Here is a 19,770-nt window from a genome sequence, read left to right as displayed (position 1 = left end):
TGGAGCTGTGTCACTTGTGTCACCTAGGCTGGTCACCTAGCTACATCACCTCCATAGGGTATGTGACTCTGAATTTGACCCTGAACTGAGAGGGAGGAAAAAAGGGACAAATGAAGAAGTGTTTACTCTGTCTCTGGTGACCAGCCAAGGGGAGCTGCTGCTGGAGGTGGGGCTGAGAGTACCCACATTGTAGTTAGATTAGACTATTTTACTCTTATCTTTCTATTTCTCATCTTTTACCTATCCAAGTGATTCTAATAAACTTTATTAATTTAAGGCCAGTCTCATAATTTTAATTCTTACAAGGCATAGAGATCTACCAGGGTAAAAAGGCAGCTAAGGCGTGGTGGCAATGTCTAAAGAATCAGAAGCAGAGCAGAGATGGGAGAGAATGCTAAATTTTGGAGAAATGGGTTCAAATTTTGCCTCAGATACTTAATAGCTCTGTGACCCTGAAAAAATTACTAAGCTTTAAGGGACTCAGTTTATTCATCTATATAATAAGTTTGGACTTGTCTCTAAGATCCTTTCCAATTTTCCATACATACTGCATGATATTGAATATGAATGCCAAGATTGCTATGCATTCATCATCAATTTATTTAATTTAAAAAATTCCATCCTTCTTGCCTAGTAATGTGAAAAATCAATTTGCTGAAATCTTTGTAGAAATCTTTTTACTGAATATGATGTAACAAAAATAGTGTCAACTAGAAAAAACACAGAACTATTAAATAGTCAAAATCATTCTTTAATCAAGGGAAAAGGGGTTAGCGCTACTAACTGCGACAACAGAGCTGCTTCCCAAGACTGCATGGAGTCTGGACGCCCTGGTCACTGACCCCTGGGAGTGCCACCGACTCAGGATGGACTCAGGGGAACCTATATACCCTTTGGGAAATCTAGGGGCAGGGAAAGATGATTGACATTACTATGTCAACTACAAGGAAAATGGGAGTGTTCAAACTACACTGACAAGATATAATCATAGCTAGAAGCTAGGGTGCAAGAGAAGGGGGCTGCTTACAAAGTTACTAAAGGATGGTTCATGCCCATGTCTGACCTTCCTGAGAGAAGTTTTAATACAATAAGGGACCCCCCCCATACCTAAAACAAAGAAAGTCCTTAGCATATGCTTATCTCACCCAACCAGAATTATCATTTCCCTTCAGGGTAGATTCCATGGGAACAGGACAAGCTTTGGGGGTCTCCAATCTGCAAGCTACATCTAAAATTGGGGTTCATCAGATCCCACTAGGCCACAAGTTTGGGATTCCTAAATTCCATGTTGACACCATATACACCAAAATGTTTATAGAAGCACTTTTTTGGGTAGTAAAGAACAGGAAACAAAGTAGATGCTTGTCAATTGCAGAATAACTAAACAAATTGCAGTATGTGAATGGAATAAAACTCTGCTGTAAGAAATGACCAATAAAATGAACATAGAGAAGCAACAACAGCCATATGAACTGCAGGGTGCAGTAGGCAGAGCAGAAAAAAGAAAGAAATACGACTACAACAATGTAAATGGAAAGAACAAGCACCACAAAGCAATCAAAAGTGAATATTAATAAGCATGGCACCAAAGAAGAGAAAGCAGAACACAAGTATCCTCCTTTGCAGAGGTGGAATGGATTTTGAGCATTAAATGACTGAATCAATTTTAGGCTTTTTTGATAGAATGATCAGTTCCAGATTTTTCTTTTTCTTACTCTTTTTTGTTACATGGCATTGCTCTCTTTGGGGGTCAGGGGGAATGAAGACTGTAAGAAACTTAGGCAATGTGAAAACAAAATATATCAAAATTGTATTCTTTAAAAAATAGGCAAATCAGTAATACCCAATGAAATTGCGCCTTGGTTGCCAGAAGGGTGGGTGGAGGGGAGGGAGGGAAATAATGTGATTATGTTAACCAAGGAATAATGTTCTAAATTGACTAAATAAATTAATTTTTTAAAAATAGGCAAATCTACCCTAAAGGTTGTCAACATGAAATCTGGGTACCTCAATTTTACTCCTGCCCTTTGAGAAACCCCAGTACCCGGTACATCTGTTTTGGGTTGAACTATAGACCTTAAACTGTTTGGGGACCCCAGTGTGGGTGTGATCTGTGGACACAGTCCCAAAGTTGAGCACCTTTGTTTTAGAAGCTTCTCTCATTGTATTAAGGTCCTCTCTCAGGAAGCCCAGCTCTTAGTTTGACCCTTTCCTTTGTAATTGTTATAGTTGACCACTCCCTGATATCCCTGAGGCTGGCTTGCAGACCTCTTTGCAGCTTGCTTTGCAGTTTGTTTATGCAGGCTTGCTGTACCAAGTTCTCCAGAGGGTATAAAAGACCCCCCCAAGTTTTGTCCCTCTTCGGATCTGGCATCTAGGGTGGTGCCTTCTCCTGGACATATGTCCCCAGAGTCCCCAGGGTATAGGCCCTGTGTAGATCTTGGCACTGTGCTCTATTGTGGCCACCCAATATTGGACCTATCTCTATCCTGATTAAAGACTTGGGTTTTTCTGACTATGGAATAGTTTTGTTTTTTCCAAGTTAACAAAGTTATAAATGGTACAGATCTGAAGCTTGGAGGTCCACTTTTTATTACACAAAAGGCTCTTTGTTTAATTAGAGAGAATGTAGATTTGCCATATTTACACGTTTCTAGTTGTTCCAGCAATCTATCTTTCATGAGAAATTTTCTTCCAAGGAAGGCCCATGATCCATGTTTAGACTATAATGAAATGGAGGAAAGCTACATATATACTGGCTAGACTTACCTTAAGTGGATTACCAACTCACTAGAAGCTAGCAGTAATGAAGCGACCAAAAAGTTTATTCATTTTAGGCTTCATGAAAGCAAATCACACAGAATATGGGAGATCAAATTCTAAGGGTAATACATACATCCTCGGCCTACAATTGTTAATGCGATGATTAGAGGGCAGGATCCGGAGAAGGATCTGTCCAAGGTGAAAGAAAAGGAACAGGCAAGACCTCGAAGTAAGAGGAGAACCAGGAGAGTTTTGTTGTTAACAAAACCTAAAGAGGGGAAGAGGGTGATGGATCACAGAAAGGAAGGTCACCAGTAAATACAAAGGGATCCCAACCCCATTCCCAGGTGTACTGATTTCTAAAGCCGGGTAAGGTTTACCAAGCTCCGGACACCCGGAGCCTCCTACAAGCCTCCCCACAGACCCAGGGGAGAGGAATGGCCGGGAGGGCCCTGGGGTCATTTATTTTATTTTACATAAGAGGGAAATGAGGCTCAGGTGCTGGGAGGAGACTGGGCAGGTGATCTGTCTAGGCAGAATTTGAACCCGGTTCTCTCTAGACTCCAAGACATTCGGTCCTGCCCACAAGCGTTACATCACTGACTGACCAAGAGATGCTCAGGCATCAGAGCCCTACCCCTCTCCCACCTTAGACAACACCTCTCGGGCCCCGCCCCTCCAGCCTCCGCATCTCTAGACCCTCTCTCGAGGAGTGAGAGGAGGGGCCGCCAAGGCCTTCCCCAGTTCCTGCCCATACACACACACGCGCGCGCGCCTCCCTTTTCTCATAACAAAAGAATTAAACCGAAGATTCTTTCGGACCACGGCCTCCTACGAAATCAGCGGCCGAGAACGGAAGAGAATGAAGGGGAGGAACAAAGCTCCGGGAGACGCGCGCGCACGTACACGCACACAGCCCTTCCCACATTCCTTTGCTCTCACAAGTGGCAAAAAAAACTGGGCCCTACGAAGGCTGACCCTCCTGGATATGCGCCTGCGCACATTAAGAAGCTCCGAACTACGATTCCCAGAATCCACTAGGAGCCTGAGTTTGGGAAGGCGGAGCACAGGAGAGGCCCAGGGCAGTGAATAAAACAACTACTCAGGCGGATTCTGGGAAATGGCTTTCCAGCCAAGTTAAAAAACTCGGTCACCTGGAATGCTGGGAAATGTAGTTAGAGGGCTATTTAGGCACGACCGCACAAAACCAAAACTTAAAAGACTGATTCTTGGCCTGGGTGTACACTAGGCAGAATGAGGGCGACAGGGCGGAAAGAGATAGAAAAAGAAATGCTATTTAAAATAATTTCAGAATGTATAAAATATTTGGAAACCTACTACCATGGCTCAAACAAAAGCTAAACTACAAAATTACACATAATACAACAGACCTAATAAACATACTTATAATGAAGATGCCAGCTATTAAATTAAATTTTGGGGGGGGTACCATAGCAATCAAACTTCCAAAAGATTGCTATTGTTCATAATATTAAAAGTTTAAAGAATAACAAAATTGAAGTGGAGGAATAAAAAGTCAAAAGATTTATAGACAAAAAAAAATCAAAATTCAGTTACTGTGCTGTAAGGAATGATGAACAGGATGATTTCAGAAAGAACTTGAAAGACCTACATGAGCTGATGCAGAGGGAAATAAGCAGAACCAAGAAAGCATTGTACAAAGTAACAGCAATTTTGAGGCATGATCAATTGTAATCAACTTAGGTGTTACCAGCAATACAAGGATCCAGGACAATTCTGAGGAAATTTAGGACAAAGAATGCTATCTACCTCCAGAGAAAGAACTGGGAGTCAGAATGCAGAGGAAAGCACAGGATTTTTTCAGTTGTTTATTTGGGTTTACATTTGGGGGTTTTGGTTTTAGAAGATTACTCATTTACAAAAATGAACAATATGGAAACATCATACGTGATGTATAATGTATATGTATAATCCAGATTGAATCGCTTGTCAGCATCTAGAAGGGAAGGGAGGGAAGGAGATAAGTTCAATTAAATAACAGGAAAACTTGTGTGGAAATTTGTTATAACATATAATTGGTAATAAATAACTAAAATAATTTTTTAAAATTAAAATTTAGCCAGAGGAACAAAAAGGTTAAGAATCTTAGATAATATAAAAGACAGAGGAAGAAGAGGAGCTAGCCTAGAAGAACGAACTAGAAGAAGGAAATTATTCCAGCTCAATAATTATCAGAAGTGTTTGGCACAAGCTAAGAAGTAGAAAAGTTGATCACTGAAACATATTAGGAATATTAAAAGTGGATTTTTAAGAGCTAGAAGTGGGCAGTTAATTTTGTTCTATATTCCCCATTTTGCTATGCATCAACCCTGCATGAATTGCAGAATCAACTTAAAACAACTAATTTACTTCAGTGTCTTCTTCTTTCCCCTAATTTATACAAAACATCTAACTTGCCTTCAAAAGCTCCAGGATTTAAGTCTCACAACCCAGCTCCTTGATCTAGTCTCACATGTGATATATAATCCCCCCTTAATTTAATGCAACCAACTAGATCTGATATGGAGGTACAGGCTTCCCCTAGACACCCCAAAACCCCAGATTTTGTACCAGGTCAGAGTACATGAAAAATTCATTTTTCCTAGCATTCCTGCAGTTCTAGGGAAGGGGACTTTGAATTAAGATGAAGATTCCCTCTGGCCTCTCTCCTCATTCATTTAAAAAAAAATTTTTTTTTAACCCTTACCTTCTGTCTTGGAGTCAATACTGTGTATTGGCTCCAAGGCAGAAGAGTGGTAAGGGCTAGGCAATGGGAGTCAAGTGACTTGCCCAGAGTCACACAGATAGGAAGTGTCTGAGGTCACATTTGAACCCAGGACTTCCCATCTCTAGACCTGGCTCTCAATTCACTGAGCTACCCAGCAGCTCCCTTTTCTCCTCATTCTTGATGAGCACAGATAGACACCTCCCAGCTTGCTCCTGATAAGCATCTATTTTATATCCCAGATATCTGATACCCTAAACTAGGAAATAACCACATGACTCATCTTGGATTCCAAATATCCAGTAACATGCTATCATCATCCTATCTCTAGTCACATAGACTGTTGTCTAAAGGGTATAAAAAGCCCAGAACACATCTCCTCTGGGAGGGAACATTCCATCTGCTCTGTCTTCCTCATCCATTCAATTTGACTTAACCATTTGACTTACATTCAAATGAATAAATCTCTTTTATTTTTAAGCTAGTTATTGCAGTTGGTCATTCTTGACCCAGGCAACCTGTCTAGATCCAGGGTTTTACCTTAAAGCTCTCCCACAACAGACCTACAGAAGGCCACATACCTTTGCTATCTGCTGTAGTTTCTGATCTTCATTCTCCTCAAGGAACACACTGTTTTTCCTTTGTATAAGCAGCTACATTGTAGTGAGCAATCATTTTTTTTCTCTGTACACAGAATTATGAGAGACAAGAATTAATTGCTAGTGGAGTGAGCATGAATAAATTACAATAAACTCTGTCTCTGACTCATGCTGCCTTGATGGTAGTAAATGGACACATGAACTGCAAGAACAACATGCAGAAATAAATGAAACTAGTAAATGTTCAATAAAATCAAAATCACTGGGGTAAAGAATCATGATTGGATAAGAATTTCTGAAAAACTAGAATTATGCCAATAGCTTGCACCAGTAAGCACAAAAAGCTCCCAATGGAGCTCGATGTAAAAGGTCATATGAAAATTTAGAAGAACAAAGAAGACATTATAAGATACATTTTGGAGCTATGGCTAGGGGAAGAGTTTGTTAGTATATCATGAATAGAGTGCATCACAGATAAGTCAAATGGACAATTTTGTTAAATAAAATTAAAAGCTTTTGCACAAATAAAATCAATGCAGTTAAAAATTAAACTGGAAACTCTTAAATGGGAAAATATTTTTTACTGCATGTTTCTTTGATAATGATCTCATTTCCAAGATATTTAAGGAATTTATTCAAATGTGTAAAAATAAAAGCCATTTCCTAATCATTTAATGATCAAAGGATATGAATAGGCATTTTTCAAAGGAATAAATAGAAACTAGGAGGAACAGTTTGACAGCTGAGTAGAGGATGGTCTGGAGTAGAAAGACTTAAGGCAGCAAGACCAACCAGCAGACAATTTGCAATAGACCAGGATTGAGATGAAGAGGGCCTGCCCCAGGTGTGACCTGGATGAAGATCTAGCAAAGAAGACTGCGAAGGACAGGTCAGCTAGAAGAAGAAGAGCGTAGAATCATGAAAATCTAGAGAGAAGGGAATATCCAGAAGAAGGTAATCAATCATGTGAAAGGCTACGGAGAGGTCAAGAAGAGGCCTGAGCAAAAGTCATTAGATTCGGCTGGGTAACTGATCAGGTCTTAGGAAGCTTGGGAGGTTGTTGAGAGGCATTTCTTCATTTGTCTTATGTGTGTCATCCTATTCTTCAGGGACATTCTGGATACTCCTCTAGTAAGCCTTCCACCAAGCAACTACCAATTTATTTTTTGAATTCTGAATTGTAATAAGACATACGCAAAAAAAGAGTGAATCGTTTCACATACAAAGTAGAAAAGTAAAAAAAAAAGAGAATTGTACAAAAAACAGTCTGCTTTTTAAAAAAATATATAACAAATTTAACATATTACTCTCTTTTCATTTATTTTTGTTAAACATATCCCAATTACATTTTAAAATTATTTTTCCTCAATTACAAGTAAAAATAATTTCTAACTTTTGCTTTTTTAAAATTTTGAACCGTTTTCTCCCTTCCTCCTTCCTGAGAGGCAAGCAATCTGAAATAGATTTTTCATCAATATTTTACTTTTAAAGAGATGTGCTTACCTGTATTTCTTTGTGAACTTCCTTCTTTTTGAGCATTTCAAACAGTGTTTTAATGGCGTCTTTTATTTTTTGTAACATTTTTGATAGCTCCCCTCCCCAGTCTTGAAATTTTCTCCAAATAAAAAATGACAACAAAACAGTCCTTGTAAAAATTAAGCAGAATTAAGCAAATCTCCACATTTCCCAAGTCAAAAAAAGATTTTCACCATTCTATACTTTGGGTCTCATTGTTTTTTCATGAGGTTGCTAGCAGGCTTTACGTTGGTCCTCTAGAATCATGAGTGGTAATTGCATTGAAGATAATTCTTAAATGTTTCAAACTTGTTTTTCTTTAAAATGTTCTTATTGCATCAATTATTCCCTAAGCTCTTCTCACTTCACTCTGTACCAGTTCGTACAAATCATCTTTTTTAGTCCTTTCCGAGAGCCCAATTATTCCAACATTTATTCGCCATAGTTTGTCCAACCATTTCCCAGTTGAAGGGTATTCCCTTTCTAGCTCTTTGCTTCAACAAAAAAGCTACTATAAACATTTTTTGTATGTATTGCTACTTTACCTCTTTATTTTATCTCTTTGGAGAATAAACACACTGGTGGTATTATTGGGTCAAAAACTATACACAGTTTAGTGACTTTAGGGATTGTGGGTCCTATCCATGGTCACCAATGTACCCATGTGGCTATCTATTTTTCTGCATCAACTCTAGCAATTGTCATCTCTGCCAGACTGATAGGTGTGAGGTGGAAGCTCAGATTTGTTTTAATTTGTATATAATTATTAATGATTTGGAGTGTTTTTTTTCATATAGTTCCTGAGAGCTTAAAATTCCTCTTTTAGGAAACACTCATTCTATTTCTTTAATTACAGATTAAGAGTGAGAGTCTTGTAAAAATTAAAATTAGATCTCAATGATGAAATATTATATTTTAAGGGATTTATTAATGATCATTAGAAATCAAGGAATAAAGAAGATGCAAAATAAAGACTATGTGCCCATGGCTGATTAGCCCATTTAAAATCCCAACACTTAGTTACCACTTCCACCATGCTGGCTGCAAGCCCAAGAAAGAGGCCCAAGAGGACCACTCACTTGCTAATATCTTCTGTCTACAGGAAGTACATAATGATAGGAAGTCAGTTGGCTCCCAGGAAATGTAGTTCTTTTTTTAGGGTAATAGATTTTCATTTATACATTCTCCCCTGAGATCCATGGAAGACTAGTCTCTCCAATGGATCTTGTAAACATAACCAACTTTGAAATTACAATAATTGAAGGAGAAAAGGAAAAGAGAACAAAACCAATGATTGCTAGGTGCATTGACAAAAAGTCATTCAGGGAGTAGTCCCCTTGGGCATAGGAGTATACATACAAAACAAATGTATTCAACCCCACACAGTTCAAATCACCACATCCCAAAGTTCACTCTGGATTTTCTGGTGCAGTGTGTGGCCTGTGGAGGAATCTTCATGGCACCTTCTCCAAACAGTTCACTTTCTGGATTAGGAGAGGTAGCATGTTTCTTACCCCAAAATTACTCTCAAAAAGAATTAAAACTTTGCAATTTGGAATAATAATAATTATACATTGCCCCCTGAAGAGGGTGTTGAAAAACACAGGGATCACTTAGGAATGTATGGTTGAGTTATGAGGTATATGAATCAATTGGCAAGAGAAATCAAAAACACCAAAAAATCCAAATAAAAGAGAAAAGATAACTTCTGGATGAAATATAGACTATCAAAGTCTTGGGTATAAAAATTTTAACACTCTAGTGCAAATACTATCAACAAAGCAATGGGTTCAAATCAAGAAAACATCTAATGCCCAGTGGACTTACGCGTCGGCTATGGGGGGTAGGGGGGAGGAAAAGAAAATGATCTTTAACGAATAATGCTTGGAAATGATCAAATAAAATATATTTTTTAAAAAAAATTTTAAGTAAAGGAAAATAAACTTATAACAGGTCTTTGAATCAGGGCCCAATTAAAGTAATTTCTATCCCATAAGTCTGTAGGACAAAATGCAGTAATATTTCACTTATCCATTTGCAGCCAGGACTACAGGAAGTTGCCATATTATAAGAGAGAAAAAAGACTAGATTTTTGTGTGATAGGGAAGTGTCATTCCCTGGTCTGATTTTACCTTCACTCTCAGGGATAGGGGGAACCAGGATGATAGCCATACTTCTGTATTTATCTGTGAGTATTTCACAAAGAGTATGGATACAAGGTGTCCTATGTCTTAACTTATGTCAAATGTCACAACTTCAAATCTCACACTAGGTTCAAGTCCTTTTGTATTGGTTCAGAAGTTCGTCAATCCTACTTGAATTGGTTTGGTCCTTTTTGACCTTGTGCTCAATTGGCACTATGCAAGTAGCTTTGTGCTTCTTTGGCACTGTGCAATGGCTCTTTTTGTATTCCCTTCTCCTGGAATCAGACAGAATCATTAAGCACAGTCCCATATTTTTTTAAACAATCAATGGCATCATTTTTATAGTCTAAAGCCTTTGGGTATGCATTATTATCATCATCATCATCGTCATCATCATCATTATTATTATTATTATTATTATTATAGCAAATGTAATTTAAACTTATATTACTACAAAATCAAAAAAGCTAAAGAAAATCTTTTAAATACTATTGACATGTGCTTCAAACACAAAAGGAGAGAAAAATAAAACTCAAATACTATGTTGCACATGAAAGCAAAAACAATAATAAAAGTTTAAAAAATAAAAGTATATAGCTTACAATCATTGACACACTGTGCCAGCTAAGGATAGGTAGAATACAAAGGTTTCTCACCAAAAATGAGATTCATTTCCTTTTCAAATTTGGCCATGATCAACTGTTTACAAAGTATCAGTTTTTATAAAGCACAATAGTACAACAGTGCTGCACATTCAAGAAATATCAAAATCCCCAAAGTTATAGTAGCCCACTTAATGATAATAGCAAACAAACCCACTATCATATTTTAAATGAGTCTGCTGTATGACATTTAAAGCTAATGGATGCTTGTCACAATTTTTTCAGGTGTAGTAATGTTTCAACATTGGCTGAGATTTTTTTTATAAAATCTATTACTGCCCCATTACAAAAAACCAAACCTCTGTACTGTTTATGTTGGATCTATAAATGTCACCAAGAATCTAAATCATTCTTGTGGAAGGTGAGCTGAAGAGTTACAATTGAGAGATGCTTCCTCTTGGGAGCCATCTAGGGGTACCATGCCCTGAAATCAACTTCACAGCTCCTTTGGTATAAGACTGTTATGTCCCATCCATTCACATTTTTACAAATGCAGGAGGTGGTCTCATTCTGAAGGAGAGCTCCTTGAGGAGCTCCTCTGAGGGGCTCTGTCCCTCTGGGGTAGGAGCTCTAGAGGCTCTTGAGAGAGGCCCTTTGAAACAATCTCTGGCTGGAAGACTCTTTGAGGAAGGACGCTGGCCTGGTGTCACTAGTATCCTTGTTTAGTCAGACCTTGTGGTGAGTGTTAAAAAACTGACTGATTTCTCTTTTAAGACTCAGGTCTAGGCCATGTTGGCTTAAGACCCTTCATACTTATTTCCTTTTTCTCTTTTTCTCTCTTTTCTTTAATTCCACATTTGTATTAATTAAAATCTCTATAAAACCCAGTTGACTTGGGTATTTGAATAATTGGGAATATTTCCCTGGCGACCACCTTATATTTGATTTTAAAACCCAAGACACTGTAGTGAAACATATTTCTGCAGTCAAATTTACTCACCCTCTCTTATATCTATCACAATTTATATCTTCCACTATTTTAATCACTACAGTTTAAGACCTCAACCATTTTAAATCTCACAGTGGGGATTATAATTGTACTTCACTTCAGCTACTAAATGGACCCTTTACCTCTTGTTACAAATAACTCAGAGGTAGGCGAAATGATCGGTCACAGTTGTTGAAAAAAAAATTTTTAATGATGTTTAAAGACCCCTTAAAATCACTTTAAGATATTTAGCTCATTAAATTTACCAATCAGGTTGACAGAGTTCATCCATCATCTGTGTGACAATTTACAAAGCCAAAATGGAAGAAAAATCTGTTTTTATATGGGATTATTCAATAATATTTGTTCAGTATAGTTATAGGGGAAAGGTAACAGAATATATGAGTACTTAAAACACAGTAGATTAAACTGATTCAGTGTAACAGAATAGTAATGAATACATTAATATATGAACTTAAAACAACAAAATTACATCTTAAAGCAGACAATCAGCAAAATACAATAAAATACAGAGACTTTCATAAAACAATGTAGTCTGAAAAGGCTTAAATTTTTCACTTCCAGTCTCTTTAAAGTTCATTTCTCTATCTGTCCAGATTCCTTTTGTCAGATTTTTTTTGTCTCTCCCATAGTGAGGGAGAATTCCTCGCTGAACATGGTGAGGAGGAATCCCAAATTGGATGAATCTTAGAGACTGGGCAGACCCAAATGGCAAAGGGTTGTAGGGAGATGAGTTTTCTCCCCTGAATCTTAGGCAAGATAAGTGAAAGGATCAGTGCACTCATAAAAAAACATCCTAAAGCTGGAAGCTGTTTGAAATAGGTAATGCATTGCTCTTTCATAGAATGAGCCATGCTTATAATTTATTTCCTGTTTGGAAGAGTAACTTCCTTCTTCCCTTCCCCCCTGAGGTAAAATGCTAATTTTCCCAGCTACATGGAGAGGGAGTTATGAGGCTAATCATTGCCTAAGGAAAATACACCCTAGTTTTTTACCAGTTTCCCAGAGAGTGGCTCCAAGTTTGTGAGTTCTGAAGACAGAGCAGCAGCTACCAGCAGTCCAGCAGAACCAACAACAGAGGTCGGGATTGGGGACCAGAGATCTGGGGCTGGGGTCAGAGCAGGAGTATGAGCAATTGGGATGAAGATCAGGAGCCTGAGCAGGAGCAGGAGCAGGCAGCAGCGAGGAACGAGGAACACAAACATGGGCTCAAGCAGATGGGCAAGAGTCCTCAAACTGAAAACAGCCAGATCTGTAGGGAGGGTGACCAGGCAAAAAGTAGGGGAAAAAAAAGGTAGCAGCTCCAAAGGGAGAGTGGATGGGTGGGTGAGGTGGGTGAAAAGCCTTGGCAGAAGAAACATGGCTTAAAATTTATCTAAGCTATCTTGAAAAAAATTGAGAAGTTCTTGTCCAACTAGTGGTTGCCAAAAATGTAAAAATTAAAATTAGATCTCAATAATAAAAATATTATATTTTTAGAGATTTATTAATGATCATTAGAAATCAAGGAATAAAGAAGATACAAAATAAAGACCAAGTGCCCGTGGCTGATTAGCTCATTTAAAATCACCATGCTTAGCTTACCACTGTTATCATGCTGGCTGAAAGCCCAAGAAAAAGACCCAAGAAGACCACCCACTTGCTAATATCTTCTGTCTACAAGAAGTGCATAATGACAGGAAGTCAGTGGGCTCCCAGGAAATATAGTTCTTTTTTAGGGTAACAGATTTTCAATTATATAGTCCTGCATGCAGATTGAAGCATACTAATTTTTGGTCTATGTTTTTCAAAACATGACTAATATGGGAATATGTTTTTCATGACTACACATGAATAGCCTATATGAAATGTCTTGCTACTTGCTATTGTAGGGATGAAAGTGGGAAAAGAAAGAATTTAGAACAAAACAGTTTTTACATGTAATTGGAAAAATTAAAATTTTTCAAAAGAAAAAACTATGTGTTAGAAATTACTTGTATATTTGAATAAATTCCTTATATATATCTTGAATAAATATATGAGCAAAGTAGAATTGTAGTTGCTCAAAAGAAACATGAGATGTATATAGAGCTATTTCCATCCCAAATGTTCATATAAGCTATTTGTTGCTGTTTTTTAAGCCCTTATCTTCTGTCTTAGTATCATTTCTAAGAGAAGAGAAGAGCAAGGGTTAATCAATGGGCATTAATAGATTTGTCCAGGGTTACACAGCTAGGGTGTGTCTGAGGTCAGATTTGAATCCAGGTCCTCTCAATTCCAAGCTTGTCATTCTATCCATTGATCTACCTAATTGCTTGTATACAGATGTGAAAAGTGATTCTTTATTCTCTTTGTCTAATTTCAATTAACACTTGTGCAAGGTAATTATTCTCTTTGGCTATTTTGAGTTAACACTTGGTTAACACTAACTTAAGTACCCCTACTTAGTACCTCATCAGACTGTGACATGTGATTCAGACTTTCTTTTAGTACCTTACTTAGTACCTCACCAGACACTAAGTAAGAGTGTTAAAGTCATTTGCTAAAGTGGGTAACAACTCAATCAGTCAGGATATTGTGAATCCTTTTGATAAGAGTTTAAACCTCTTGAGGATGAGAAATGGATCACCCTGGGCAGTGCTAGACAGTTTGGAAGCTGTGATTGACCCCTGTGAAGAGGGAAAGGGATGAGATGTCACTACAAAAGCCCTGAATTTGGGGGGCTAGAGATGGGCTTCAGGAGTCTATAGGTCATTGTCTTCAGCTCAAACCGCCTCTTGGAGAGAACTTGGGTGAGTGAAAAGCTGGCTTTCCTTTCCTGACTTCTGGAGAGAGATTAATTCTGGTTGAGGGTTAACAAGTTGTGCCAGGCTGAGTAGAGCACCAGAGCAATATTTAGTGTGATAGGCTAAATATCTTCTCTATCCTCTTTTTGTATTTATCAAATTTCACTCTCTCTACCTATTTTGTAAATAAAAACTATTGAAAGTCATTTCAACCTGAGCTATATTTTAAATTGGTAAACACCACATTATTTATGATTTTCATATATTTTAGTCAAACCCTTAATTTTAATTCCTTACACATTTTTTTTTCGTGCTGGATGGTAGTAGAGCCTTTGAATTTGTTTCAATTTTATATAATAAAAATTGCCCATTTCATCTTCTTTGACCCCCTCTATCCCTTCTCTGGACATGCCCTTTCTTCCCATAGCTGCAAAACTTCCTTGCATTAATAATGTATTTACAATATAACTTTGCATATCTGGGCAATGTATCTAATTTGACTTTACTGTTGAATATGATGTGAATTGTTGGTCTAAGACTAATGTCTACTAGACTGCTTTCTGATTTTCTGAATAGTTTTTGTTGAATAATGACCTTACCCCAGTAGTTACAATCTCTGGTTTTATCAAATACTGTGATGATATGTTTTCTTTTGTATCTAGTATACCTAACCTGTACCAGCGGTTTTTTCTATTTTTTTAACCAGTATTAAATAATTTTAATGATTACTGCTTTGTTATATATATGGATATCTAGTACTGCTAAGTCCCTTTTGCTTCCCTTTTTTTTTCACTATTTCCCTGAAGTTATTGGCCTTATCTTCTGGACTAATTTTGTTATTATTTTATGTTGCTGTCTGTGGTAATCCCTTGGTAGTTTGATTCATATTGCACTGAATAAGTAAATCAATTTGGGTAGTATTATCAATTTTATTACATTGACAGTCTCACCTTGAGTGCTTAATATTTCTCCATTTATTTAGGTCTGTCTTTATTTCTAGAAAAGATTTTGTAGTTGTATTTATGTAACTCTTGAGTCTCTTGGTAGGTGAACTCTAAATATTTATCCTTGCTGTGCAATACTCCTTCTGTGTAAATTCTTCTGCATTTTATATAATTAATACATTCTGCATAAATATTTGAATGGAATTTTTCTACCTCTTCTTCCTGGGTTGTATTAATAAAGAAAGGCTGATGATCAACATAGGTTTATTTTATATGCTACTGTGCTGCTGAAGTTATTGTTTCAGTTACATTTTAGTCAATTCTCTGGAGACATATAAACAAACCATCCTATGGCCTGACAAAAATGATCATTGTTTCCTTTTTGTCTTTTATTTCCTTGATTCCCCACTCCCTTGCTGTTCATATTATTACAGTTAGAGAAAGCTAAATGGTGCCATAGATAGCTGGATAGACCTGGAATCAGGAAAAAGCTGAGTTCAAATCTGTCTTCAGAAATTTACTAGCTGTGGGACATTGGGTAAGTAACTTAACCTCTATCTGCCTGTTTCCTCATTGTGAAATGAAGCTAAGAAAAGCACCTACCTCCATGGGCTATTATAGGATTATATATATATATAAATAATCCTATCTCATTTATATATAAATGAGATATAATTCTTAAAGCACTAAATAAACCTAGCTGTTATTGCTGCTGCTGCTGCTGCTGCTACCACTACTACTATTGCTATTGCTACTACTTACTACAGCTAACATTTCTATCTCTACGTTAAATATTAACGGTAATAATGGACTTCATTGATTAACCCATGATCTAATTAGAAAGGTCTCAAGTTCTCCACTTCTCTCTTGTACTTGATGTTTTCCTCGACCAAGTTCTGTGTGTATGTGTGCGTGTGTGTTCCCTCCTTGGCTCTGGACAGATGAAAATGTTTATGCAATGCCTGCTTGGCTCCATCCTTTCTTCCATATTTGTAGTCTTTTACTCATACACTCCAATTACCTGAAATAGTGAGTTCTAGGACAGCTAGGTGACTCCGTGGATCGAGAGCCAGGTCCGGAGTCAGAAAGACATGGGTTCAAATCTAACCTCAGACACTTCCTTGCTTTGTAACCCTGGGCAAGTCACTTAAACCCCTATTGCTTAGCCTTTACCAGCATTTCTAACTTGAAACTGATACTTGAACTCCCTCTAAGACTGAAGGTAAAGGTTTAAAAAAAAGTTAATGGTGTCATTAAGTGGGCAGCTTTACTTAAATTGGAAGCAAACCAGTGGGACCTTAGAGAAAGGGAAAGGGAGTAAAGACTTTTCTTTCTCCATTCAGTTCTTCCAAAAAACCTTCCGTCTTTCCCATTTGTTTCTTCCAAGTAGCAGATGCACACCAGTCAGTTCAATAGGTGGCAAGCAATACAGGTTCTCGGATTCTTAAGACAGTCTGATTCTCTGAAGATTCAGACCCATCTCTGAAGTTGCTTCTCATGCCTAGTTCTAAAGACTCTTCTTAAAACTGACTAGTAGGTCAAAATCTACACTTGTGCTAATTAAGCCATTACTAAGTAATATAGAGTTATTTCAGAGCCACCAAATAGGTCTAACTAAGTATTAGGGTTTCTCAGCTATCATCCTCACAATTCTCTTATCAGTCATATAGAAATTAGGTACTGGGAAACAACACTTTATCTTTGCCTTAAGAATTTTTTCTTTCAGAGGCTGCTTTTTCAGAGTTTTAGACATAACTGTCCGTATTCCTATTCCATTTTAATCAATAAAATGGTCATAATTAGAACGAGGCGCCATTTTACATTCATACAACCTATTCAACAGAGCTCATTTTCTGTCATTTAGCCAGAATCAAATAGTTTTGAGGATTATCACTTTAAATGGAATTTTAATCCTGGAAGCATAATCCTTCTCCTCACTCCTTCATTCCTACTTTATTTTTTTTATTTCCCTTGAGATTAAATAAATGTTATTGAATTATTTTCTCTAGTTCTTTTTATCCTTAATCTTCTGTCTTAGTATCATTTCTAAGACAAAAGATTAGTAAGGACTATGCAATTAGGGTTAAGTGACTTGCCCACACAGCTAGGGAGTGTCTGAAGCTCGATTTGAACTCAGGTCCTCTAGACTCCAGACTTGGTGCTCTATCTACTGTATTACCTATATGCCCCTATTTTCTCTAGGTCTATAAAACCCCCCTTCATAGTTTGATAGCCTAGCAATGAATCTGAAAAATTATACATTTGGATATATAATGCATCCTTGACTTCTTTGGAATGTATGTATTATATATATATGTATATATACATACGTATATCCCTCAGCAATGGGATCTTCAGGTTAATAGCTATGGACATCTCAATCATTTTTTAAAACCGTAATTTCAAACTGTTTTCCAGAATTATTGGACCAACCCACAGATCTAGTAACAGTATACAAGGAAACCCATCCAACATTAACTTATGCTGCTTTTTTTTAAATTTATATTTTGCAATTTATTGGGTATGAAGGAAAACTTTCCATGTCTATTAATTTGCATTTCTATTTTAGTAGTGATATGATGCAAGCCTTCTTGTGGTTGCTAATAGTTTGCAATTCTTTTATATTTGCATATTTTGACCTTTGTTTGGTCATATATCTGGGTTGATTTGCTACATGTCTTGCATATCAGACCCATCTCAGATATATGATGCAGAAATATTTCCCTCAATAGAGAGCTTCATGTTTTATCCAAATGCATTGTTTGCCCACTCACTACATGAAATTATAATTGAAATTGTCTATTGTTATCTTTTCTTGACTTTTTCTATTTCATATTTAGTTAAGATTCTCCCTCTAGCCCAAACCATGAAAGCTAACTATTTTCTTCTGTTTTTTTTTTAACTGTGGCTTTTTATATTTGTTGAGGATTCATTTGGAAATTATTGTGATATACAGATTAAGATAAAATGCAGCACAGTACAAAAAGTACTGGATTTAAAGCTATAGAACCTGGGTTCCGAGCCTGCTTTTGTCATAAAATAGCTATGTGAGCTGTGGCAAGTCACTTAACCTCTCTGGTTCTGTTTCCTCCTCTGTAAAAAGGAGATAATAATAGTATCTACCTGAAAAGGATTATTGGGGGGCTCAAAAGGTAACATATGTAAAGTACTTTTAAGCAAATAATAAAGCACTGTAAAATGCTAGCTGGTATTATTATTGTAATTATGTTCAAAAGAATTTTTTTCTTATTCTAGAAAACATAAATTTTATAGATCAATTTGATATAGCACTAAATCTGCTTCAGATTTCTTTTTTTCTGCCCAGACTGGGCCCTAAAGAAATGATTTTATGAAATTAATGATTTAAAGCAGGGACGGTCAAAGTAGAGAGGATGAGGTCTGACTTGAAGGAGTAGTGTTCATTCAGTTGGTGGGTGAGAAGACTGATCAAATCCATCCTTGCAGTCATAGACAATCTTGGGACTTGTCTCCAAAATAAGCATAGTTACTCCATGCTTCATGCCTATATTATAGACGGTTGCTGAGAGCTTACAGGAAATGTCCTTGCTTTGGAGCATTTCTATCCTTGATTATTGATAGTTTACCTTTCTTATCTTGAGAACTGCCTGTACTTATCTTTTGACCATTCTATTATGGAATGGAATTTTAAAAATATATTTGAATTAGTTATATGCCTTAGATATCAGATCTTTAACAAAGACATTTGCTTCAATGATTTTTCAGAGTTCATTATTTCCCTACTAATTTTAACTATTGATATTTGTACAAAAGCTTTTTAATTTTGTATAATTAAAATTGTCCACATCATTTCCTATGATCCTACTATAATGTCTATAGTGTCTCCTTTCCTATTCCTTTAATTTGTGCATGATATGATCTTTTTTAAATCAAGGTCATGTGTCTATTTTGTGATTATTATGGCATACGATGTGAGATGCTGGAGTAACCCTAATTTCGGTCAGACTACTTTCTAGTTTTCCAAGTAGTTATTCTCATGAAGGTTTATTACCATAGCATTTAGAGTCTTTGGGTTTGTCAGATACTATGCTACTATGCTTGATTGGTTCAGGGTCTTCTGTGCCTCTTCTATTTCACTCGCCAACGCTTCTGTTTTTTAAACCAGTACCAAATGATTCGGAATGATTACCACTCCGTGGTATATAGCTTAAGAGTGACGTCCGCTTCCTTTCTGCTTCTTTTTTATTATTTCCCGTTAGCTTCCTAGATTTTTTGTTCCTCCAAGTGAATTTTGAAGATTATTTTGACCTGTTTTGTAAAGTAACTCTTTGGTAATTTGATTGAGTTGGCTCTGAATCTGTAAATTAATTTAGGTAGCACTATCATTATTATTAAATTGTCATGGTCCAACTATGAGCAATTATCTATGCAATTATTTAAAGTATTTTGTAGGTAGAGCCATAGAATATGCAGAAAGGTGAATGATTTTGTGGTTTTATTTTATAGTCTGCTACTTGGGTGGTTATGGTTTCGATTAAGTTTGTAGTTGAATTCCTAGGATTCTCCTAGCAAACTAATATATCATCTGCAAAAAGTGATCATTTTGTTTTCTCTCTGTTTATGGTTATGCCCTCAAAGGAAGCAGGAAGAGGCCAAGTTGTAAAAGGCTTTCTTTACATGTAAAGCTAAACATTTCATATTTGA

General features: G+C 36.8%; 1 long non-coding RNA gene across 1 annotated transcript; it reads right to left on the bottom strand.

Moving 5' to 3' along the window:
• Nucleotides 1–4,397: 4,397 nt before the first annotated feature.
• LOC103096901 (uncharacterized) lies at nt 4,398–9,135 on the bottom strand. The gene is made up of 3 exons (XR_459677.2): nt 7,612–9,135; nt 6,091–6,193; nt 4,398–4,741 (listed from the first exon to the last, which is right to left on the bottom strand). It is a non-coding gene; the product is annotated as an uncharacterized LOC103096901 (long non-coding RNA).
• Between the last annotated feature and the right edge of the window lie 10,635 nt (nt 9,136–19,770).

This window comes from Monodelphis domestica, chromosome 1, assembly GCF_027887165.1.
Source record: "Monodelphis domestica isolate mMonDom1 chromosome 1, mMonDom1.pri, whole genome shotgun sequence".
NCBI classification, from domain to species: Eukaryota; Metazoa; Chordata; class Mammalia; order Didelphimorphia; family Didelphidae; genus Monodelphis; species Monodelphis domestica.
This window is presented reverse-complemented; position numbering and strand designations above follow the sequence as displayed.